Genomic DNA, 24,977 nt, shown 5'->3' on the forward strand with positions numbered 1-24,977 from the left:
GGCACAGCTGGGGCTGAATAACACTGGGTACGTGCAATATTAACTCTTCTACATTTAAATCTTTTTATTTATTTATTTAACATTTCTTATTGGAGTATAATTGATTTACAATGTTGTGTTAGTTTCAGGTGTACAGCAAAGTGAATCAGTTATACATATACATATAGCCACCGTTTTTTAGATGCTTTTCCCATATAGGCCATTACAAAGTATTAAGTAGAGTTCCCTGTGCTCTACAGTAGGTTCTTATTAGTTATATATTTTATATATAGTAGTGTGTATATGTCAATCCCCATCTCTCCATTTATCCCTCCCCCTCTTATCCCCTGGTAACCATTTAAATCTCTTTAGATTAAGTGTGATAAGGCTCACAAACAAGTTAACTGAATGGCAGGCTGTGCCACTGGTGTGGAGAGCAGAGCAAGGTCAGAGTGCGAGCCACGCTAACAAAGCATAACCCACTCAGGCAGGGCAACTAGAAGGGGCCAGGAGCAAGGGCACGGGAAGCTGAAGGAAGGGCGGAAGCTAAGCCTCCAGGGCCAAGGACCCGAGAGAAGGACATCATAGTCAGGACTGCCCACCCAACGCAGGGAGCTCCAAGCAGCAGATCTCAGGCAGATGGGTGGAAGCTTCAGGGAGGCCAATTTTGGCCAAGTGTAAGGAAGACCTTTTTTTTTAAAAAATCCTTCTTTTAAAATCACTGTTCTTCCTAAGTGATCTGAACTTCTCGCCACTTAGCTGGATGCCTGCCTGTGAAGCAAGGTGTGTGGAGCGGACCCAGTAATGTGTGGGAGGTTTGGTGACTAGTCTTAAGTTCCCTTTCAACCTAAGATTCCATGGGGCTAAGCAGGTCCTGTTTATGTGTGAAAGGACTTTTGTCAAGGTTTCTGTTGGGCTTGGCATTGGAAAGCTCGTTCGTCTTTGTAGAATGGAATGATGTTTCCCATCAAATGCATCAAGGCATCAACTTCGACACAATGACCCAGGCGGACTATTCAATCACATTAGGCATGTGTCTGCCCCTACATAACCTGACCTCATCCTTTAAAGTGACCGGAGGGTGCCTGCCACCAGTTATACTCTGCCACCTCTTCTGCAAGCTAGCATCTCACTGGTCAGGCCACGAGGGCAAGCTCCAGGGAGCTGCCGGGTGTAGCCAAGCTTCTGCTGGGGCCAAGAACCCTCCTAGTCTGCACGCGGCTGTCAGGAAGACAATCTTTCTTCTTTCCACCTCCTTGCACTATACCCTCACTTCTCTGCCTGCTCTTCATCTTTACTCTTTTTCCTGCTCCTGCTGGTACAATGCACAGTTGATACTTTCTGACCGTTTAACTCATGTCAGGTGGGGTCCATCTTTTCATATCTACATTTTAGCACTCATGGCAGCCTCACTACACCACTCAGTGAACGGTATTTTCATAAGAGATTCTCACGTTGGGCTGCAATTGCTCCTCCCACGCCCTCCCGAAGGCTCGCTTTTCATCTTCGTGCTCTGTGGAAACACAGATCCTGGCAGGTAAGTAGGTGCTCAATATATAATAGTAGACCAAATGAGTGAACTACCTTTTCTGACACGTGAGAATGACTTTTTATATTCTTATTTTTGGTAGTGAAGTTTCTGATATAACGTATCCATGGAAACATTTCACTAAGGGAAGTATTGCCACGTGTGAGGCATAAAAGCAGCAGCATTTTTAAAGTGCCACAGCAGACTAATAACTGTTGGTTCACAATCCCCGACTACAAAAGAAATGATTACATGAAGGGCTGAGATTCCAGGTGTTAATTCAATAGCAAAAAGTGTGTGCCCTTGTCATCTAGTTTCTGATGGCCAGAAGCTGATGTGTACTTGTTTTTGAATACACTCAAATCAGATTCAAGACCTTCTATAATTCTGTGGACTCAAAGGAATAGATAATGTCCCCAAAGGTAAGCTGACACAAACTCGGTCTCCAGAGGTAGAGCAGGATATAAAATGACTTGTCAACTTTCTACCCTTCAAAACCTGTCTCAAGGAGAATGGATACGAGCGCTCTTTCTACCTTGGAAATGCTCCTCCGAAGGGACAGCCCTCATGGTCCTGCCATTCTCCATTACACATGATTAAAAATTCTCCCCTGCTGTCTTGGAAGACCGTTTCCATTTGCTCCGTCCTCAGCAGAGCAAGAGAATGCCCATCAGCATCATCTAGGTCATGTCCTTTAACACACTGAGAACATCAACCCAGGGCTTTCTTTTCCTCAGACTTTATAAGCCCAATTCCTCAAGCCTATCCTCACAGATCGATTTTGCAGCTCTGTAATCATTTTAATCATGTTTGTCACTCTCGATTGAATCATTTCCAATTCATCTACATCCCACTTAAACATTTTTGCCCCCAATTAAACACCAGGGTGAGGCAGAAGTGACCAGAGCTAAGAATAGGAGGAGAGCAGTCTCCTGGTTCTTGGCTGTTGTAATTCTGGGATAGACGTTATCCCGGAAATGCGGCGGCACTTTCCTCATGGTGAGAAGGACAGCAGAGCGCTGGCTCAGCAGCCATTCCTCGGCAACTCTACGTCCTGTATCTTTCTTAGCAGTGCTCGAGAAAAAGTATTTAGTCTTAACATTAGCTGTTTACTTGTCTGTTCAGAAGGAAAATGATCTGTTAGGAGACCAAAAAGAATGGAAGAGCCTCAGAAAGAGAGGTAACCAAGTCGGGGTCTGGAGCCGGCAAGAAGCCTGAGGAGTGGGTGGGCAGCAGGGGGGAGGTGGCAAACTGAACATCTGCTCTGTTTAAGGGAGAGGCCCCCGGCTCACCATTTGCTGATCTTTTTCACATGGGAATGCCCATCCACTGTAGCAAGAGCTCTTTTTTTTTTTTTTTGAGAGAAACTATCAATCTATATTTTAAGGTTAAATATTCCAATTAAAAATGGCAATTAAAAAAATTTAAGCCATTGCACAGCCCAACCCTGGGCGGTCCGTAAGACATGAATCTTCAGGCCGGTTTTGCCGTGGACTCTTGTATTCGTTCTCTTTTCAGGGGAATCATCCTTTACCTTCCTTCTTATTTCTGTAATAAATTTCTGAAGACATCTGCATCACCTAAAGACATATTCTTTCTACATAAATGCTTTCATAAAATTCCTATAAAAGACAATTTTAAAGGAAAGGAACTTCAACTCTTCACTCTCTAGTGATGAAATTCCAGATGCGGTGGCAGTTAAATATGACAAAAATCTGTGGAGATGAGCCTTCTCTATGCCTTGTAATAAGTCAGCCATCGTGCATGTCGAGACATTACAGAATACAGAGCCGTGTCTGAGATCTCCACAACGTTATTGCAAGTTAATCGGATATGAGACCAGTGCAACCAAGGCAAAGCCCATTGAAGAAATGTACCCATTTGTGCTTAGTTTTCTAATTTTCAAACCCAGCAGGTTCAATTTATTTACAAAGCTTGGTCTAAGATAGAGTTCTCTGTGTAGAAAGGCAATTTAACTAAAATGCTTTATCCTAATTACAAAGCACAGCAATTTGCATAAGTAACCAGCCTGGGTATTCAGGGACCCAAGAGAGTCAATACTGTTAAAGCACAAGTTATATTTTAGATAACTTTTAAGAAAATAATAGCAAGCTGAGACTTTGAATTTTTTCTGTCTCTAAAAGGAAATGACAGAAGGTGTAATCCTATGTCATCTGGCTTAAATCTCTGAGAGAGAGATTGCTCTCCACGGGAAGCCGGTTAAAATGGGACTCCTTCCCTTTGTGTGGCCATGGTTGGAGGAGAGGGCATTGGGAGTATCAAGTCTGGAAAAGGAAAAGTGTTTTTGTTCTATCAGAGAAGCCGGTCCAGATGTAATTTTCCTCTGCCAATATGGAAAATGCTATTTTTAACGAGGGCACTGATCTTTCATTTGCTGTGGAAAATGAAGTCATCTCTCAGGATAATGGACTCCTATATCAAAGGACAGTTTATCTTAAAATTTGATAAGACATTTCTCACATAGTGATAAACAGTGACAATGTTTACCAGAAAGGAAAGTAGATGTTCTTTGTAGAGCTTTTTAAAAACAGACGAGACAGTCCCTGAAGAGACTGGCCAGTGAGGTTTGAATCACTTTGCATAGCAGGAGCAGTTCAATTTGTTGGATAAAAAGTTTAAAAGATAAAGGAAAAGAAAACAAACTAGATTCCTTTTTTCTACACATGTACAGTACAGACGATTTAAACGTCGGCCACAAGGTGATGCTTAGTATTTATCGACTTGCCCTTCCAATGGGGCTTAGAACGTTGATGGAAATTGGAGACAGGTCCCTTTATTTCTAGAGTCCCAGGTAACCGGCAGTGAGGCTAAAGAAAGTAAGCATTATGAAGGGTGAGCAGAGAAATTATTCATCTCTCACGGACTTTGTAGCCAGATCTCACACGCTTGCTGCTCCTGTCCCTGACAGCTGACTGGACACATATGGAATTACGGTCATACTGTTACCCATCTATTCAGGGATACCAAGCCCTCACGACATGAACAAATAACAGTGCAGACTTGCCCAAGTGACCAGACAATTCTTTAAAGGAGTATCACTAAATTGCAGCTTGCCCAGGCCAGGGGTCAAGATGAAAAAGAACAGCCCAGGCAGCAAGTTGCCAGGTTGCTGTGGGATACAAGTGGCAGATGGGTTGATGTTAGGAAAAAAAAATCTGCCAACTGGTGTGGAAAACATTAGTCTGGGAGAAGAATGTCTCACTTTAGTGAAGACAGCTCCTGTGGCTCTATTCATTACATCCCTGGAAAAGCCGGGCCTGGCTGTGAGGGCTCAGCTGAAGCTCATGTCTCCATTTCCCTGACATGTACACACATGCGCACACATGCCTACATCGTAGTCACTGCACACAAACTCTCCCCATCAAGGCCGACATCAGGTCGGGTTTGATGGGAATAAGAAAACAAGTGTACCTACCTTACCCAATGTTGGTCTAAAAACAGAACGAGATTTTCATACTGAACAGCCATAGGAGCAGTTAAACCACTTTTATTAGTAAAAAAATACTTTGAATACCCTCTGAATACGGAAAACATCACAAACTAGCACAGAAAAGAAACCCAGAAAAATGGTTTAAAACGACTGGAAGCAAATCTGTCCAGGCATCAAAATTAACCTCCATGAAAGTCAAATGAAAGAGGAAAGACACTTTGTCCAGAAGGGAGGCTCTGAGGGAAACAGGCATAGGGAGACAGTACAAGAAAAGATGATTTTGACGAAACAGATTGCTACTAATCTCTCATGCCAAGAAAGAGAGGTCCTTGACAAGCCACCAGAAGGGCAACTTGGGGGTAAGGAGGACACGTTTAAAAGCTAACAGCTGCACGTTTCTCACGGTCTTCACGATAGGCTGCCTGGGTTCACCATCTTAACCATGTCGGGCTTGGACCGTGGTTCCTAGTGAAATAATATACAAGGCTTGTTGCTAACACTGCACCCAAATGACCAGATAGCCTGGCTGGTGTTCTTTCCACTTTTTAAAGTTGTGAGATGATCATTCTAACTGCGTAGAAAACCATGACATAAGACTGAAGGTGGGTCAAATCTGACTCTTATTGACGACACTCCTGGCCTCTTTGGTGCACATGGTGATGGGGGCTGGAAGTGAGCATTTTACTTCTGGTCAAACCAAGGTGACACAGCTTTTTCCTCTTTCTCTTTGAATATCTCTAGGCTTTAAAACAGTATTCTTGCTGATAATATTCCATAATATTGGGCATGGCTTAATCAATACCACCAGGCACAAGAATTTTGGGAGGGTTAGACATCAACCTCCTTATAACTTTGGCCCCCACATAATCACTCCTGCCACGAGGTCCCTGCTCAGAACCATAACAGATTCCACTCAGCGAGGAATGCAGATGTGAGGAGTTTCCTCTTTGGAGAATTATGAAGATGAAAACGCTGATTTAGAGAAAAAATAAACCGGCTGCCTCAGAAGCCATGACATTTTCAGACTATGACAGAATACTTCCATTTAAGCTTAAGACACGTATTTTCTTGGAAGGGGCCCTTTCTGCTTTTTCTTTCTAATGTTTATAAGACACATTTTCTAAGGTAAATGCAGGCAAGGGGGTAAACAAACCGAGCCACTGCATGGAGGAATCCAAACTTGGAATTCTCCTGGGACGTGCATTCCCACATAGTTATCCTGTGTCTTGATGCCACTGTGGCTTTTTACATAAGCACAGCTTTTCCCCACAGCGCCACATGATGAAGGCTGTGAAAACGATGCTTTACAAGGAACATGGGAGTTGGGTTAGCTCCCGTTTCTCTTGCTGGAAGCTGGGTCATCTCGGGCAAATTATTTAACTTTTCTAACCCTTTGTTCCTCCTCTATAACATGGTGACAAAAATAATGCCTCATCGAGAGAGTTGTAGAGGGGACTGAGGCAACAGATGTGCCAGCATTTTGTAAACCATAAAGGTCTGTGAAGAGTTAGTTATACAATGACTGGAGTTTCAATAGTTGTCACCCAAAGAGCAAGGGTTCGATTCCCCGGCAGCCAGGAGCCCCACTGCCTGCCCGCTGGCCCCAGGCCAGTCCTGAGGGCCCCGTGCTTCTCTGAGGCTGCAGGCCTTACTCCTCCTGGGAACTCCTGATCTGGCTCTTTCCCCTGCCCCCTGATAGGACCCACGTTAGAGCCCATGGGGCTTGGTTGTTTCAGCCACTTTGGTTTACTTTGGCATAACCTAAAATAAACCTTTATTTTACCTCTGGAAGGAAGAGGATGCCACACGCTGTGATCTTCTCAAAAGCAGAAACTTGTTACTTTATAACCCTATATCATCTAGCATGTTTCTTAGCGTGGTTGGGATCTCAGGAACTGTGAATAAGTGATTCATTGAAGGAATGAATGAGTGGAAGAATCAATAAATGGACCAATGAAAAAGGAGTATCGACAGTAAAAGTCCAGAGACCTTCCTTTCTCCTGTTTCCGCAAACTAGAGAGATTTATACAACTGGGCTAGGACCCTGGGTTGCACAGGCAGGTGGGCTGAATGTGCCCATAATCTTGGGAAACAATGTAAACAGGGCCTGGGCTACATGGCCAGGTCAGACCAAGTAAAGCTAGGAGTGGGACTTGGAACTGTTTTGGGGGGTCAAAGTTTATTGGGGGGGGTAAGAGGGCTCATGGACATAAGGAATGAAGGGGGAAAGGTCTGAAGGCAGAATAATACCAGGGAAGGTTATCTGGGGCATGAACTTGAGCAGATCTGAACGCAAGGGACCGAGATGAGAAAAAGTGAACCTAGGGCGTCAGCACTGGCAGCTCTGACCCAGGCTGGGAGCAGGGGTGACGGGAAAGGAGGGAATCAGAGTGCGTGGGTGATGGTCTCCGTGATGCTTAGAGCTGGTCTGGGGGCCCCGTTCTGAAGAGACTGGGTCCTGGGAGAGGGGACTCAGCTGCTAGAGATTAGAAGAAAGCTGTGCCACTGGGAGAACGGGGATGGGCAGGAACGCACCCCCCCAGCGAGTGGGCTAGAAGCTCCTCTGTGGCCACGCGCCCCACTGCTGCTGCTGTAGGGCGGCTACTTGGCTTCTTTAGGCTCCCTCGCACCTGAGGCCAAGGGGGTCCCACGGTCTCGGGCAGGACTAAGCTCTGAGGGGAGAGTGAAGAGCCCTAAGCACCACTTAAAGACGGACCAGGGAAAATATCATTATCGTGAGATGCATGGAAGCAATTCCATACATGTCTTACTGCCTTAGAAAAGTATTAAGCAAACGTGCACTGTCTCCAGGCTAGTCTCTAAATTGTGCTATTACCATGTAAATGGACTATACTGGTTCATCCCATTTTTATCGTTATACTTTCATCCAACTTCCTTTACTGAACATCTATTGTATACATGGTACTGAGGAGAGAAATCAACACGCACCTCTGCTTCGCTCCTCTGCATTATAAGGAAACACATAACAGCATTACAGACTGTCAAACATCAAAGGAGCAAAAATGCCTGTAATATCACCATATTAACCCCATAATTTTCTTTATTCTGGATGTCCTGGGAGTTTTTATCCACTGGCATGTGTTTTATACAGTTACATTCACAGTCAATATAATCTTGTGGGACTGCTTCCTGTATGGCTACATTGTCCTTAGAGATGATTCTTATTTTTCAGGCATTCAGTTGTGGGACACCTAGGCCACGAGAATCGGGATTTCCACGTTTAAAGGAGGATCACTGAAAATAAGGAGTAAATTGTATTATTTCATTTGTGCTTCATTTGAAGCAATATTTCACTCTCTAACATAACGATAAAAGCACATTCTCTCTAGCACTGATTTGAGTATTGAATAAATAAGATGAAATTAAAAGATCACATTGCGATTTTCTGAGTTTCTAGATTTCTACATACACATCAACTGCTTATAAATCTCATGACACCGGGGCTTCCCTGGTGGAGCAGTGGTTGAGAGTCCGCCTGCCGATGCAGGGGACACGGGTTCGTGCCCCGGTCCGGGAAGATCCCACATGCCGCGGAGCAGCTGGGCCCGTGAGCCATGGCCGCTGAGCCTGCGCGTCCGGAGCCTGTGCTCCGCAACGGGAGAGGCCACAGCAGTGAGAGGCCCGCGTACCACACACACACACAAAAATCTCATGGCACCTACTTGCTAATTGGTTAGCTTTCACGCTGACAGGCCTTGAAGTTCTTTTAATGGGATTTTAGCCAATGGAAATCACCACCGTTTAAGCATAACCACCTAGAATAGCTAGATACTGAAGGAAAAGTTTTTAAAAAGCTAATGGCTTTTCACACATGCACTGAAAAAAATTAATAACCTGATAATCTCTGGCAAAGGGGATCTTTTTCCCCCTCTAAGACTGTGAAGTTCAACATTATGTGATTTATTTCAATGACCTGCAAGTACTGCATGTAATTATTAAAAATAACCATCAACTGAGCTTTTAGGAAACTGTGGCCCTGCTAATGCAATGCCAAACTCATGTCGCATGACTCCACGTAGCCTCAGAACAGTTTATTACCAGTGTTTCAAAGGTGGTACTTTAAGAAGAGCAGACCAGAAACAAAGCTGTCATTTAACAGATGAATTTATTAGGAAAATTAAGTTGATGTTCGTAGGAAGTTGTTTCTCATTTTATGTGTCATTCTGAAAAGTCACATTGAATCCACAGTCTGATGATTCATTTTTCTGATTAATTTAAAAAAAGGTAATATTAAGTTATAGTAGTAGTGCTGTTTTCAACTTGAATGACTATGGAGCAAACAGGTTCTGTAATCACCCCGGGGAAACCCTATCAGAACAAGTAATTCTATCAGCCACATGGGAACAAAATCATTAGGCCTCTTTTATCTGGGCAGCACATTTTCAAATCACAAGCTAGTGGCTGCCAAGGGTGAGTCTGCTTGGCAGGGCAGAGTGCCATGTGATTGACATTTATTTAGGTTCACTCATTGTGACCAAGCTTTATGGATCTGGGTGCAGCAAGTTGATCTAGAATTACCAAATTTTATTACTTATATGGTGACATTACAGTTCATCAGAACCACTGAACCTTTTGGTTTCATGGGATTCTGCTTTGGTAAGAGCCCAGCCACAAAGAAATAAAATGAAATCAAGAGTTCTGGTGGCAGTAACACAAATCTGTACATGTGACCTGATGGCACAGACATAGACACAGACCTGGTAACGAGGTCAATTTCATCGTTCTGATGTTGTCCTTACAGTCAGGAGAGATGGAACCATCCGGAGGAAGTGGGTGAACCACATGTGGGAACTTTCTGTATTATCTTCCCAACTTCCTGTGTATTTATAATTATTTCACAATAAGAAGTCACACATAAAATCTATAGGACTTTATTTCCTTCGGGAGACCAAAACTGGTACAAGTCAGTTGGACTGTGGCTTTGAGCTGGGGGGAGATTGGGCTTCTAGAAGGCTGCGTGTGAGTCTGGATCCCTAGACGCCAGAGATGAAAGCCACTGGCCTGGGGCTGGGATGGATGTGAGGACACTTACTGCCTCGGATCCCGGCAGCTGAGCGCTGGGGCCGGGAGGGCTGCCCAGGAGAATGAGGGTGGGCCTGGCTACCCTCAGACAAGGTCAGGGCCGTTCAGCCTACTGCCTGCTGAGCAGAAGGAAGCACCTTCTGCAGAGACAGCAGGACAAGGGCACAGAAGCAGCTGGCATATCCCCCAAGGGCTGGACTGAGGCCCCACTTGGGCCGGCAGGGTGCTCAGGGTGAGAAGTAAACTCAAGCCTCAGAGTCGCAGACTCGCGGCTGCCCCTGCCTGGCCGCCCACCTTCTGTGTTTGTTCCCTGCCGGCACTACATCCTCACAGCTACACCAGCCCAGCTGCAGCTCGGCCAAGCACCCCATGGTGCCAGGGGTGCCGGTGCCAGGGTGGCCCTCCCCGTGCCCACGGCCAGGTTCCCCGGGACCTTGCGTCTCCTGGAGGTCAGCCTCTTGGGTGAGGGCGCCCTGCTTCTTCCTCTTCCCGGTGTCCCCACCCACCCCAGCATCCCTGACGGCACGGAGCACAGGCCCAGGGACATGGGCCGCCCTGAATCAGAGGGAAAGCAGCCCTCAGGTCAGCCAGCCTTCCACCCTGCAGTCAGGCTGCGAGGAGGGGTTGGCGAGTACAAGCAAAGCTCTGCGCACGCTGACACCTGAGCACGTCCATCGAGATACGGATGCAAGCAGATGACAAACTTCTTCTCTCCGGACTTTACACAGAGGTACGAGCACTTACAGTGTGACACCCCTTTTAGAGTCAAGGAAAGCAGCCCCAGGACAAGTGTTTGTTTGGGGGTGTTATGGAAGCTCATTGAGGGGCTGGCGCTGTTAGTGAAGAAAGTGGAATGTTTAAGATACTCTGGCATAACCTAAATGGGAAAAGAATTTGAAAAAGAATAGGTACGTGTGTGTATAACTGAGTCACTTTGCCGTACACCTGAAACTAACACGACATTGTTAATCACCTATACTCCGATATAAACTAAAAATTAAAGAAAAAACCCAGTGGAGAGAAGGTTTGCTCTCCAAGTTGGCGGCGGGGGGCGGGGGGGCAGGAAGGGAGGGAAGAGGGAAGGAGGGGATGCAGGTAGTTAAGGCAGCCTCTGGGAAGAGGACCAGAGTTCCGATGGGGGTGTGCCCTACCAGGGGAGGACCAAAGCGTGGCCGTGGGAGCTACACAGAAGCACCTGGACTTCGAAGGACAAGAGCTGCCCGGCTGCTTGTGGCTGGACCTTCCTGCCCCTTCCCTTCGCGTTAGTGCCGGTGCCATGCAGGACATGGGGCTGAAACTGCTGATAGGCAGAGCGGCCAGCAAAGTATGTGCTGCTGTTCGAGGCTCCCCTCCAAATCCTGTTCACCTTAATTGTCTCCCCCAGCTTGCTGACAGCAGGTATGTATTATTCAGGAGGAAGGGCACGAGATCATCCTCCAGACTTCCCGTATTGGTCTAGAAATATTGACTGATTATCAGAATATTCACATGTTTCCCTAGGAACTCTGGAACGCCCACAATGGAGGGATATGATCGCAAACTGGGTGGATGCAATATGATCAGAGGTGGACTGACCTCAAGGAGACCCACGAGGGCTGCAGATCAGTAACAGCCAGGGGTGAGGAGGTACTTAGGAGGGGCTGTACAGGGAAGAGATGAAAAAAGATAGGTGCTTATCTTTTATATTCTCCTTTACAATTTCACATAAGGTGAGCCTTCGTGGTACACTCTGCAAGATCCCACTTACGGCAGGGCAAGAATGCTTAAATGTAGCCATCACTTACGCCCATGATCTCACGCTTACAGCACCTCGGAGAATCCAGACGAAGTGGTAGCCTTCAGTGAGTTTCTCAGCCTCAGTCTCTTGCCCACGCCCAGGACTAGGATGAGAGTACACTGTCAATCAATTTGAAACCACCTTGAAGAGAGCGGGGTTTGGTAGCAACTAGAGTGGATTTAGTAAAGAGAAAGTTCACTTAAGCTGATGTAACTTCTTTCTAAGGAGGAGTGGCAGGCAAGATCAAAAGGGGGAAGAGGATGGAACTGGGGGTTGGGACGAGCAGCTTGAGTACGAGCTTTTCCAAGTCATAATCTCACCAGGGAAGACTGGCCAGGAGTTACTTGCTGTTGCCCCCAGGCCAGACTTAGGGGCCTCCAATGATACATTTTTAATGATGGGTTGAAACCCTTGTGAGCTTTATTCACTTTTTGGTTTCTCTTCATGCGCAAATCTAAAAAAGGAATCAGTTCTTCTTTTTTTTTTAATAAATAAATAAATTTATTTATTTATTTATTTTTGGCTGCGTTGGGTCTTCATTGCTACGCGCAGGCTTTCTCTAGTTGTGGTGAGTGGGGGCTACTCTTCGTTACGGTGCGCGGGCTTCTCTTTGCAGTGGCTTCTCTTGTTGTGGAGCACAGGTTCTAGGCACACGGGCTTCAGTAGTTGTGGCACGCAGCCTCAGTAGTTGTGGCCCGTGGACTCTAGAGCACAGGCTCAGTAGTTGTGGTGCACGGGCTTAGCTGCTCCGCAGCACGTGGGATCTTCCCGGACCAGGGATTGAACCCATGTCCCCTGCATTGGCAGGCGGATTCTCAACCACTGCACCACCAAGGAAGTCCAGGAATCAATTCTTTATTCCAACATATTCTTTGAGGAAAAATTAATCTTGTCACACCCAAAGGTAAGTAGTTATTGGCTAAAGATCAACAGAGAAGATTATGGCTTAAGGTTCCCTACAGTTTGTAGTCCTGGGTCTTATTTAATTGGGGAGTTGGATAACACCTTTGAAAGTATACTCATGAATTGGTTTTGCAAAATACCTTGATTCCTCAAAAGAGGAATCCAATGTTTAATGTAAATTTGACATATGAGAAAAATTGGTCTTCCAAAATGAAAAGGTAGTGAAGACACTTTACATAAAGACTAAATAAGCTCTTCATAGTCATCTCTGTGTTGCAGATATGAAGCCTAGTATTAACCGCGATCTGACAGGCTAGTATCTGACACAGGGTCAATACCCATAAATGTTTGCCAAAATTAACTGTGAGCCACAGTTGAACACAAAGAAGGTGATCAAACATTATCACTAATTAACTAACATTTACTGGTCTGTTTTCATATACATGCCATCACTTATTAAACCTTGGACCAAGAGTTAGTCCTCGGCAGAATCTCAAAGCGATAGGAGAGCTACAAGCACTAACATTTACCAGACAGAGTTGGAGTTAGGGGTGAGTTTTGGGGTGGGGTGATGAAGCAGGAAGCCTCTGGTTCCAGACAAAATGATGACTAAGAGAGAGATAAACAATGACCATGTGTGAGCAACTGTCTAAATCATTCGTCATTTGCCTAAACATCTTCATTTCGTACCATGGAAGAACATTCTTTCCATTTCAAATAATTTGTTGTTGAACCATCTTTATAGGTCTGACAACTCACTAAAACCAAGATGAAATTAGGATAGAAACCTCTTGGTAATAAAGTCCCATAAAAATCACCAAGAAATTCAGTTGCACAGAAGAGCACATTAAAGACAGTGGTTGTCCTGAGGAAGCCCTCTTTCTTCCTGATTGTTAAACATGACATTTTTATATTTGAACAAAAACCTGCATAAACTCTGCCCTCAGAGAAATGAGACATTACCTCTAGCTGTGCGCTTGGTATAAGCATCACTGCCATATTTTAAAGTATGCTGGATTTTTCCACACATAAGACACTTTATTATACACGTTTCTAATGCGTATGCTCTGATGGCAGGGAGTCTCTAACCATGGTCCATCTTGGAGGTCTGTTCCATCTTTGGACTGTCAGCCCTCTCAGTTCAATTACTGGGGCCATAAAGACCCTTCCCATCAGAGCTGAGGTGAGCATTTCTTGCTCACTAGACACCTGAGGACAAGCCTCCATGGCACACAGTGACCATGAACTTGGTGTCCAGTCATCCCTCTTGACGTCCTGGTTGAGCGTTAGTCACTGAACATGCACTCCAGCACAATAGCTGTGGAAGCCAGGCATCTTGGAGTCCATGCACTGCACTCAGGAGAAAGCTTTACTGAGGTTGAGGAGAGCTGCAGGAAGGCCGTGCAGAGCAAGTACTGATATGGGTGTGTATACAAAGTTCTCCTCGGAGAGGCGCTTGTGAGAAAACTGAGCTGGGTTAACTGTGATATTTAATGGAATGTTTCCAAATTGTGCTGCTTCCCCAGGGTATTAAAACTCCATGAATAATGTGTTTGTTGTTGTCAGAATGTCTATTATGCAGCTCAGGCTGTGTGGAGGGCTGACTCCCCACGAGAGACTGATGCCAGGCCTGTGGGGAGGAAGAGGAGAGGGTTGAAGATGGATTTGTGCAGCCTCGCTGGCAAGCAGTGAGGACAAGCGAAGCCATGGATCAGTAAGATTTTCCATTAAATCAAGGAAAATACAACTTGCCCCTAACATCACCTCTGATGGCTTCTTAGACCAGCTGCCTCTCTGACGCCCTACTGAGGAACAAATGGCTTTCCCGGCAGGACATTTGGACACTCCTGCATTAATAGATATGGATCCCAGCATGCCGAGCCAAGCGAGAAGGCAATTTAATCTAAGCAACACTGTCATCTCAATTTAGGACAACAGCTAGGATGCCCTACAGGGCACTGCGACAGCTTCTGGAAGTACACGACAGAAGATGGTCTCAGTGTCTTAAGGCTATAGAAAGCTGGTATTTCTTGTAAACAGTCAGACCAAGGATAATGGAAAATGTAATGCAAAGATGACAGCAGCACTGTACTATCTGGGAACATCAGGTTCAATTCATGTGGTTTTCACTTCTGCAGAGAACCGAGGCCGAGTTTAGAGGATCTGCTCTCCACCCAAATCCCATCACACAAATGTGAACAAAGAGCCCACTGATCCCAAATGAAAAAAGGAGTGGGTGACACTGGATGGCAGATGTTATATAATCGGGTCTAAGGACATTTCAAAGTTAGAGTAACTTCACTTTCTAAGAGTCATACTTACTTATCTATCCTCAACCCTGTGCAAGACAAACACAGATGGAAGCCCTTTTAATTGGTATGTAAGAGAAAAATATTTTGCTGTTTTTTTCTTTTTCTTTAAACACATTATGCATAGGTACATACTTTGATAATAGTTTCTATTTTATTTTCTCCATAATAAAAATATGGCTGAATTCAATGTATATTATGCTAAGGTTATATTTTTGACAAAAATTCTCATAATAAACTACCTTCATGTACAATTTTCAAAATCTGGAGAGAACTAGATTTTTGTGAATTTTTTTAGCAATATCCACTGATACACCAGTTTGAATGGGGTCAATATCATTTTTTTTTTACTATTGATATTGAGAGGGATTCATACATAAATTGAGAAGAAAATATATGGACATGTTACGAAAATATAAATATGTCTCCTAGACAGAATATCTTAATAGAGAAAATGACACAGTAGATTCACACTTGAGTTCATTCATAGAGAATGGTGATTCACATCAACTGCAATGCTTTCCCCGGTGGCATTTTGTATTCGCACAACACACAATAACTCAATTGGTCATTACCGTGAATGCTGCCCCACAGAACCAGCTATGTGACAGGTCATAAGGTCATCAATGCTATGTTGTAAATGTCCCTGTTGCTAACATTTATTGTACAGTGGAAAAGGTCTTTCCCCAGTTTTGTGTGTCTTCAACAAGGTAACATCGTTTCAAAGTTTAATAGGAATTAAATATTTATCTTAAAATGCGCTGCAGCTCTCCTCCCCCTCCTCTTTCTTCTTCTTTGCAAACCTACGAACACATACAGCTGCCAGTCCTCTCCAAACCACCATCTGAGAAAAGTCACCCAATACGAGAGTACCTGTGAGCAGAGTGGATCCTCATAGAAAAGTGAGATTAGGAAGTAATATTTCCAGTATCACTTGGGAATTTTGGGGAAAACAACCTATTTGGGAAGTTCTCATTAATTTTTTTTTTTTTTTTTTGCGGTACGCCGGCCTCTCACTGTTGTGGCCTCTCCCGTTGCGGAGCACAGGCTGCGGACGCGCAGGCTCAGCGGCCATGGCTCACGGGCCCAGCCACTACGCGGCATGTGGGATCTTCCCGGACCGGGGCACGATCCCCTGTCCCCTGCCTCGGCAGGCAGACTCTCAACCACTGCGCCACCAGGGAAGCCCCTCTCATTAATTTTTAATTAAATATCTTTAATGTAAAAAGCTATTTACTTCCATTATTGCCCATCTTAGTGAAAAGACAAGAAAATAATAACACAGCTTTCCAGGCATAGCTGAATCACAGCACTTCCAGAAGCATGTTGTGGGCTTATCTGGTGGACCCCCTGAGGTCAGGGAGGGCGGTCTGGTCCTGTGTTTTCAGCACCTACCAAAACATCTAGCTCATAATTGAGGCTCCATTCATAGTGGACAGACGTGATCGGAACCAAATTATTCCCAAATAGAAAAAAAAAATATTTTGTGTAGCAACAGGAAGATGTTTCGAAACTATCTTTCGACTCAAGAACAGTTAGAACCAAAATTCGCTTAAGTTGAAGGCTCTGACCTCCAGAGGATTACGACCTCCAGAAGCGGACTGTTTGCACAGGATGCCGTGTTTACCAAATACTGGGCAAAGCAGGGTCCACTCTGTGGAGGTGAAGAAATACTGCTTCAAAGGGATTTTGGAGATTAAAAGTTTTCAACATGATACTCTGCCTATTATCAATGTACAGAATGAGAAGTGTTTTCCTGTTGGAGTGCAATGTTTGTCTGCTCTCCTCTCAGATAAGGAGGTGTGAGCAGGACAGAGCCTGTCAGAGTGGAGCTGGCTGTCGTGCCCAGAGCTCTCTGATGTGCGGGATCACAGGACGCTTGATGGGAAATTCTGAAGCCTGGGTGTTGTTGTTGTTGTTGTTGTTTTAAACACATTTCAAGACATCAAATATATCTGTTTTAGCTTGTTTCTACCTCCACTCTGCCCAAGCAAATGGTATTTCAATCGCTGAATGTGAAAATGAGATTTTGGAGTCACAATAACCATCAGTTTTCTACAGTGTGTGTGTGCATATGTAGGGTTTTGTGTGAGACATGCAGAGAAGGACACAGGGAAGTACAGCAGAAGGTCCTCCCCCTGAGGCTGGAGAACAAGCCTCGCATATGCAACACAGTGAGCAAACCCAAGGGTCGGGGGTTGGGAGACAGTGGCTCAGCCCCGCAGCTCCCTTTCCTGGGCTGGTCTAGTGGAAGGGTCAGTAGTCCCCCAAATCCCACCGTTCTCTTCCTTGGGCCCAAAAGACTTACAAGAAGGAAATCAGGTTAAAACTGATGTCAAGGGAGTCTCGGTCCGCTGGTGCAGGCTGATGGGAGGATGAAACAGGCGGAAGGAGAGGGTGGCAAGATTCTCTTCTTGGCCTTCTGACCGGGAGCCCAGTGAACATGTGCACTTTTAGCTCATGTCGATGAGTTATTTCCTCAATCAAATTCCTGCTTCACTAATCTAATCACCTGGAAATGTTCTCTTCTATGAGAAACAGAGAATGAGAGGGAGGCTTATATAGTTTATCACACATGATTGTCATCTGGGAGGATTAGAAATCTGCTACCTTCGGTGCCTTTATGTCTGTAGCAGCTGGGTTTGTCCTCCTCATGGCCAGGACACAGATGGACGTGCAAGTTAGCAAGATGGGTGGAAGGAAGGAACCAAGTCTTAGGATTTCCCATCTCCTGATTGATTATTGATCAAGTGTTTACTAAGTCCCAGGCACTGTGCTGAGGGCTCTCCTATCTCTGTATCCTTTGTGCCTTGCAATCACCCAATTGTGCTGGCATTATTATTATTGTTGCTGTTGTTATTATTACTCTCTCTATTTTACAGATGGGCTCACATGACCTAAGTGACCTGCCCAAGTACACACAGATAGAAAATGGCAGAGTTGTTAATTTTGTGGGTTTTTTTCCTCACACACAATGCCACGAAACCCAGAAAATTCAGTGAAACTGGCCCCATCTCAGTATTCATTGCCTTAAGACTTCACCAGTGAGGAGCTAATTCTTTTTTTTTAAATAAATTTACTTTAATTTATTTGTTTACTTTTGGCTGCATTGGGTCTTTGTTGCTGAGCGCGGGCTTTCTCTAGTTGAGGCGAGCAGGGGCTACTCTTCGTTGCGGTGCGCAGGCTTCTCATTGCGGTGGTTCTATTGTTGCAGAGCATGGGCTCTAGGCATGCAGGCTTCAGTAGTTGTGGTGCAGGGCTCTGTAGTTGTGGCTCATGGGCTCAGCAGTTGTGGCTCACGGGTTCCAGAGCACAGGCTCAGTAGATGTGGCGCATGGGTTTAGGTGCTCTGTGGCATGTGGGATCTTCCTGGACCAGGGCTCGAACCCATATCCCCTGCATTGCCAGGCGGATTCTCAACCTCTGTGCCACCAGGGAAGCTCGTGAAGCTAATTCTTAATCAGCTTTATAGGTTAGAAATTTTATTTATTTTCAGCTTATCTCATTCTAAGAAGGATTTGAGATGGCCAAATTACCGACAGTTATAATAAAAGTAAACAGAAAATGAAATCAGGGTAATGGAAAAATCAATCAGAAAATCAAATGAAACCATATTTAAAGTTTGCACACAGAAATGCCACTCTATTACTGATTTGTTTCTAAGAATCCCAGCTGCCAATGCAAAGCAAGAAAAATGGTGAATTATAATATTTGCGTTACTCATAAGATAAGACCATTCGTTCAGTAATTTTTTTTTTTTTTTTGTGGTACGCAGGCCTCTCACTGCTGTGGCCTCTCCCATTGCGGAGGACAGGCTCCGGACGCGCAGGCTCAGCAGCCATGGCTCACGGGCCCAGCCGCTCCGCGGAACATGGGATCTTCCCGGACCGGGGCACGAACCCGCGTCCCTTGCATCGGCAGGCAGACTCTCAACCACTGCGCCACCAGGGAAGCCCTCAGTAATTTTTTAACGTAACTAGGGGCCTGGCACTATGCTGGGTTCCACATATATCAGTATTACCAGGGACTCTCTCTTCCAAAGGGCCAAGCTGGCCCTCCTTCTTTCATCACATGTCATGAGGTGTGATCACAGCATGTCCATAACCACGCCAGGGACTCAGAAGCAGAGCTTGTCCTTGCATTAAGGTCTAACAGAAGTTTCTACTCAGAGTCTCAAAAAGTGACCCAAATTGATACCAAGTTGCTGAATGCCTCTGAGATAAGGTTAATTGCAAAAATGATCTTATTCTTCCCACTTCCAAATATCTATACGTTTACAAACTCTGGGTTCCCATCTCTTTCCCCAGCCCTTGAGGCTGGATTGGCCTTGTGACTTGCTTTGGCCAATAGGATGGGGTGAAAGTAACAATGTGTGTTTCTGAGTCCAGGCCTCAAGAGACCTCGCACACTCATGCTTTCTCTCGGACCCCTGCCTCTACCATGAGAGCAAGGCTGGCTGGAGGATGAGTAACCACGTGAAGCATTTGGGAGCCACGGCCCTCCTGTCCCAGCTAGGTCCCTCCACAGACCTGCCAACTGACTGCGGACACTGAACAAGCCCAGCCAAGATCAGCTGATTCTGGCTGAGGTCAGCAGAGCGGCCCGGCTGAACCACAGACTTAGGAGCAAAATTAAATTCTTATTTTTGTAGCCAGTGAGGTGGTGTGGCTGACTGTTACACAGAATTACTGTGGCAGTAGATAATGGATATAACCTTCTGGGTATAACACCAATGAAAGTTTCTCTTAAATTCGTCTGGGGAGCTTGATTCAGGACTAAATGACGAGATGCCTACAGGGATGGATACTCTTCACATCATTCTTCACAAGTGCTGTAGGAGGCAGAATAGTGGTCCCTCAAAAAGACGCCTGTAGCCCGGATCCCCAGGACCTGAGAACATGTTCCCTTGTGTGGCAAGAGACTCAGCCAGTGTGATGAGGGCTAGGGATCTTGTGATGGGGAGACTGACCTGGATGACCTGGGTGGATCCAGTGCAATTGCCAAGTCCTCAAAACCAGAAAGACCTTCCTGTCTGTAGTTTGAGGGAGATGTGACATGGAAGAAAGCTCAGGGAGATGCAGCACTGCTGACTTGGAAGAGGGAGGAAGGGGCAACGAGTCAGGGAATGTGGGTGCCTCTAGAGGCTGGAAAAGGCAAGGAAACCAGCCTTCCTCTCGACCCTCCAGACAGGCATACAGCCCTGCTGATACCTTGATTTTAGCCCACTGAGACTCATATCAGACTACTGACCTCTAGAACTGTAAAATAATAAGTTTGTGTTGCTTTAAGCCACCAAGTTTGCGATTATTTTTCTTACAGCAGCAATACAAAACTAATACAAGGGCAGAGGGCCTAAATAGGCATTTCCCCAAAGAAGCCATACAAATGGCCAACTGGCACATGAAAAGGTGCTCAACATTGCTAATTATTAGGGAAATTCAAATGAAAACCACAGTGAGGTATCACCTCAAACCAGTGAGAATGGCTATCATCAAAAAGTCTATAAATAATAAATGCTGGAGAGGGTATGGAGAAAAAGGAACCCTCCTACACCACTGGTGGGAATGTAAATGGGTGCAGCCACTATGGAGAACAGTATGGAGGTTCCACAAAAAACTAAAAACAGAGCTACCATATGATCCAGCAATCCCACTCCTATATCCAGAAAAGACGAAACTTTAATTCGGAAAGATATATGCACCCCAATATTCATAGCAGCACTGTTTACAACAGCCAAGACATGAAAACAACTTAAATGTCCGTCGACAATATAACATATATAATATATATATATATATATGCACACACACACACACACACACACACACACACAATGGAATATTACCCAGCCATTAAAAAGATGAAATAATGCCATTTGTAGCAATATGGATGGACCTAGAGTTTATTATACTAAGTGAAGTAAGTCAGACAGAGAAAGACAAATATCACATGATACCACTTATATGTGGAATCTAACAAAATGATACAAATGAACTTACTTACAAAATAGAAACAGACTCACAGACATAGAAAACAAACTTACAGTTACCAAAGGGGAAAGGGAGTGAGAGAGGGATAAATTAGGAGTTTGGGATTAATAGATACAAACTACTATATATAAAATAGGTAAACAACAAGGACCTACTGCACAGGGAATTCTATTCAATATCTTGTAATAGCCTATAAATGGAAAAGAATCTGAAAAAGAATACATTATATATATATCAACATATATATATATCAATATATAAGACTGAATGAGTTTGTTGTACACCTGAAACTAACACAACATTGCAAATCAACTATACTTTAATAAAAAGAGAAAAAAAAGAAAACTAATATTATTTTTGACAACTTGACTTTTCACTTAAAGTGAGCAGAAGAATCTAAGGTTATATTCTCTGTTAAAACTTGTTTTCACTTGAGAAAGAAAAACGGAGCTGGAGGAATCAGGCTCCCTGACTTCAGACTATACCATAAAGCTACAGTAGTCAAGACAGTATGGTACTGGCACAAAAACAGAAATATAGATCAGTGGAACAGGATAGAAAGCCCAGAGGTAAACCCATGCACATATGGTCACCTTATCTTTGATAAAGGAGGCAAGAATATACAATGGAGAAAAGACAGCCCTTCAATAAGTGGTGCTGGGAAAACTGGACAGCTACATGTAAAAGAATGAAATTAGAACACTCCCTCACACCATACACAAAAATAAACTCAAAATGGATTAAAGACCTAAATTTAGGGCCAGAGACCATCAAACTCTTAGAGGAAAACAAAGGCAGAACACTCTAGGACACAAATCACAGCAAGATCCTTTTTGACCCACCTCCTAGAGAAATGGAAATAAAACCAAAAATAAACAAACGGGACCTAATGAAACTTAAACGCTTTTGCACAGCAAAGGAAACCATAAACAAGACGAAAAGACAACCCTCAGAATGGGAGAAAATATTTGCAAATGAAGCAACTGACAAAGGTTTAATCTCCAGAATTTGCGAGCAGCTCATGCAGCTCAATATCAAAAAAACAAACAACCCAATCCAAAAATGGGCAGAAGACCTAAATAGACATTTCTCCAAAGAAGATATACAGACTGCCAACAAACACATGAAAGAATGCTCAACATCATTAATCATTAAAGAAATGCAAATCAAAACTACAATGAGGTATCACCTCACACCAGTCAGAATGGCCATCATCAAAAAACCTACAGACGATAAATGCTGGAGAGGGTGTGGAGAAAAGGGAACCCTCTTGCACTGTTGGTGGGAATGTAAAATGATACAGCCACTATGGAGAACAGGATGGCGGTTCCTTAAAAAAGTAAAAATAGAACTACCATACAACCCAGCAATCCCACTACTGGGCATATACCCTGAGAAAACCATAATTCAGAAAGAGTCATGTACCACAGTGTTCATTGGAGCTCTATTTACAATAGCCAGGACATGGAAGCAACCTAAGTGTCCGTCGACAGATGAATGGATAGAGAAGTTGTGGCACATATAGACAATGGAATATTACTCAGCCATAAAAAGAAACGAAATTGAGTTATTTTTAGTGAGGTGGATGGACCTAGAGACTGCCATACAGAGTGAAGTAAGTCAGAAAGAGAAAACCAAATACCGAATGGTAACACATATATATGGAATCTAAAAAAAAAAAAAAAAAAAAGGTCATAAAGAACCTAGGGGCAAGATGGGAAGCGAATAAAGACACTAGAGAATGGACTTGAGGACACGGGGAGGGAGAAGGGTGAGCTGGGACGAAGTGAGAGAGTGGCATGGACACATATACACTACCAAATGTAAAATAGATAGCTAGTGGGAAGCAGCCGCATAGCACAGGGAGATCAGCTTGGTGCTTTGTGACCACCTAGAGGGGTGGGATAGGGAGGGTGGGAGGGAGGGAGATGCAAGAGGGAAGAGATATGGGGATATATGTATATGTATAGCTGAGTTACTTTGTTATAAAGCAGAAACTAACACACCATTGTAAAGCAATTATACTCCAATAAAGATGTTAAAAAATTAAATAAATAATTTAAAAATGTGGGGGAAAAACCCCTTGTTTTTTTCACCAACTCTTGATCAATGGATAGCGGTGGGCTAAATTGTTTGCAGATTAAATGTAATAAAAACACAAAGTGTCCTGATTCAGTGATGACACACAGCACTGCTTGGAGCCCCCGCACTGGGAAGCTGTGTGGCCTGGTCATTAAAATCTCAGACTCTGAGGCAACAAAAACTTCAAAGATAAATCTCTTTCACTATAATACATGTTTATGACTATGGATTCATAAACCAGTCTCTTCAGTCATTTTGAGTGGCTTTGGTAGAATAGTAAATGTCTCCCAAAGTATCTGATAAAATTTTAACTTTATTTAGTTCGTAGTATGAATATTACTTTTGTAACCATGTATTGCTTATACCACGCCTCGATGAAACGTGAATCACTATACAAATATAAACTACTATTACCGGTTTTGGTTGCCACTGGTGTTGGTGTTGTAATTATTACTATTATTGAATTTTGTCTTAAATTGAGCTTTAGCATGATTTCGGCCTAAATTTTTCAGCTAGAATGTCTCTCTAATTTCACACTGGAAGTTAGTAAGCAAATTGGATTCCTAAGGTATTCAAAAACTTCCTCTCAAACCTTGTTTTCCGAAATATTCTGTATCTATTTCAAATAGTTTGGGACACTTTTTACCCTTATAACTCAACACAAGTCTTCTGCAATGTAAACTTATAAATGTTGGATTTATAAAAGAATCAGCAAGGGATTGTGTGCTGGTGTCTCCAGTGAAGCATTCTTACTCGACCACTTGAAAAGAATATCTTCATAGACAATAAAGCCAAGGATGGTACCATAAGGTAAAATCAGTAGGAAAACTGCCTTCCTCCAAGACTTCTTAACGAATTCCAGCCCCATGAACCTCACTAACTGCTTCCATTCTTCAAAACTTTGTATATAATTTCATCTCACAGTCATTGCAATTTAAATTACCTGAATGTGTCTCTGAAAGATTAAACAGAAATGCAATAAACAATTCTTTGGTGATGAATGCTTTTGAAATGGAACAGTGTGGCAATACTACAGTAATACTGTCCCAACTAGCCAATGAATTTGAGAGATGCTTTATTATAAAACCAGAAAAGGAAAATGATCGGAAGACAAAGAGGAAAAGTAGATTAACAGGAGGCAGTTAAGAGGCATGATTTCCAAACCCTAAACATTAAAATATGGGCAGAAACAAAGGTGCTTACCTGGACTTGGTATCTCTAACAATCTGGAATCTATGATGGCTATAATATTTAACTAAACTATTACATCTAATGCATTGCATCAGAAAAATTTCTGTGTTAACCTGGAAATATGTGTTCTAATTGCTGGTGCTGAAAATACTCTGTATATGATTTGGCTATAGACTAGACAATAGAGATACAATTAATAAAATAATTATTTAAAGTGATTCTTAGCAAGCAATATGATATCCTAGATGATATTATTAATATGTGCATCAAAAATTTTCATCTAATTATGCTGATGGCCCAAATATATAACACATACCACGCAGAAGGTTAACTAAAAATAGGTTTAAGTTGCCTGTCACCCAAGGCTGCCTCTATAGACAACCTAGCATTGTGTATCTTCTAAAGACCCCAGCTTGAAGGTAATTAAATGACCACACATTCAGAGCAGTGTGCTCCCCAGCCCTCCTGAAAAAACTCAGTCCTGTAAACGTTTCCTCTCATCATGGTCAATTTCAGGCTAGCAAAATGCAATTAATGAAGATAGAATTGGAAAAAGATGTGCTCATGTGAACTGGGTCTGCCGGCTCCGCCCCCAGTAGATCATGCACTGCCCTCCACCACACACACACACACACACACACACACACACACACACACACACACGCTTGTTCAACATATTGCAGTTACTTACTGTATCTAACTTAACTTTGCAAAGTACGTAGGC

At 43.8% G+C, this 24,977-nt stretch overlaps 1 protein-coding gene and 1 pseudogene across 1 annotated transcript in view; both read right to left on the reverse strand.

Moving 5' to 3' along the window:
* LOC149747926 (long-chain-fatty-acid--CoA ligase 1 pseudogene) overlaps positions 1-11,069 on the reverse strand; it is a 48,215-nt pseudogene extending 37,146 nt beyond the window's left edge.
* Positions 1-24,977, reverse strand: part of PRKN (parkin RBR E3 ubiquitin protein ligase) — a 1,255,012-nt gene that overhangs the window by 132,512 nt on the left and 1,097,523 nt on the right. The window lies entirely within an intron of this gene.

The sequence above is a fragment of the Delphinapterus leucas genome, chromosome 12 (genome assembly GCF_059928025.1).
Source record: "Delphinapterus leucas isolate spDelLeu-1000000601 "Yukka" chromosome 12, BTC_Dleu_Yukka2, whole genome shotgun sequence".
NCBI classification, from domain to species: domain Eukaryota; kingdom Metazoa; phylum Chordata; class Mammalia; order Artiodactyla; family Monodontidae; genus Delphinapterus; species Delphinapterus leucas.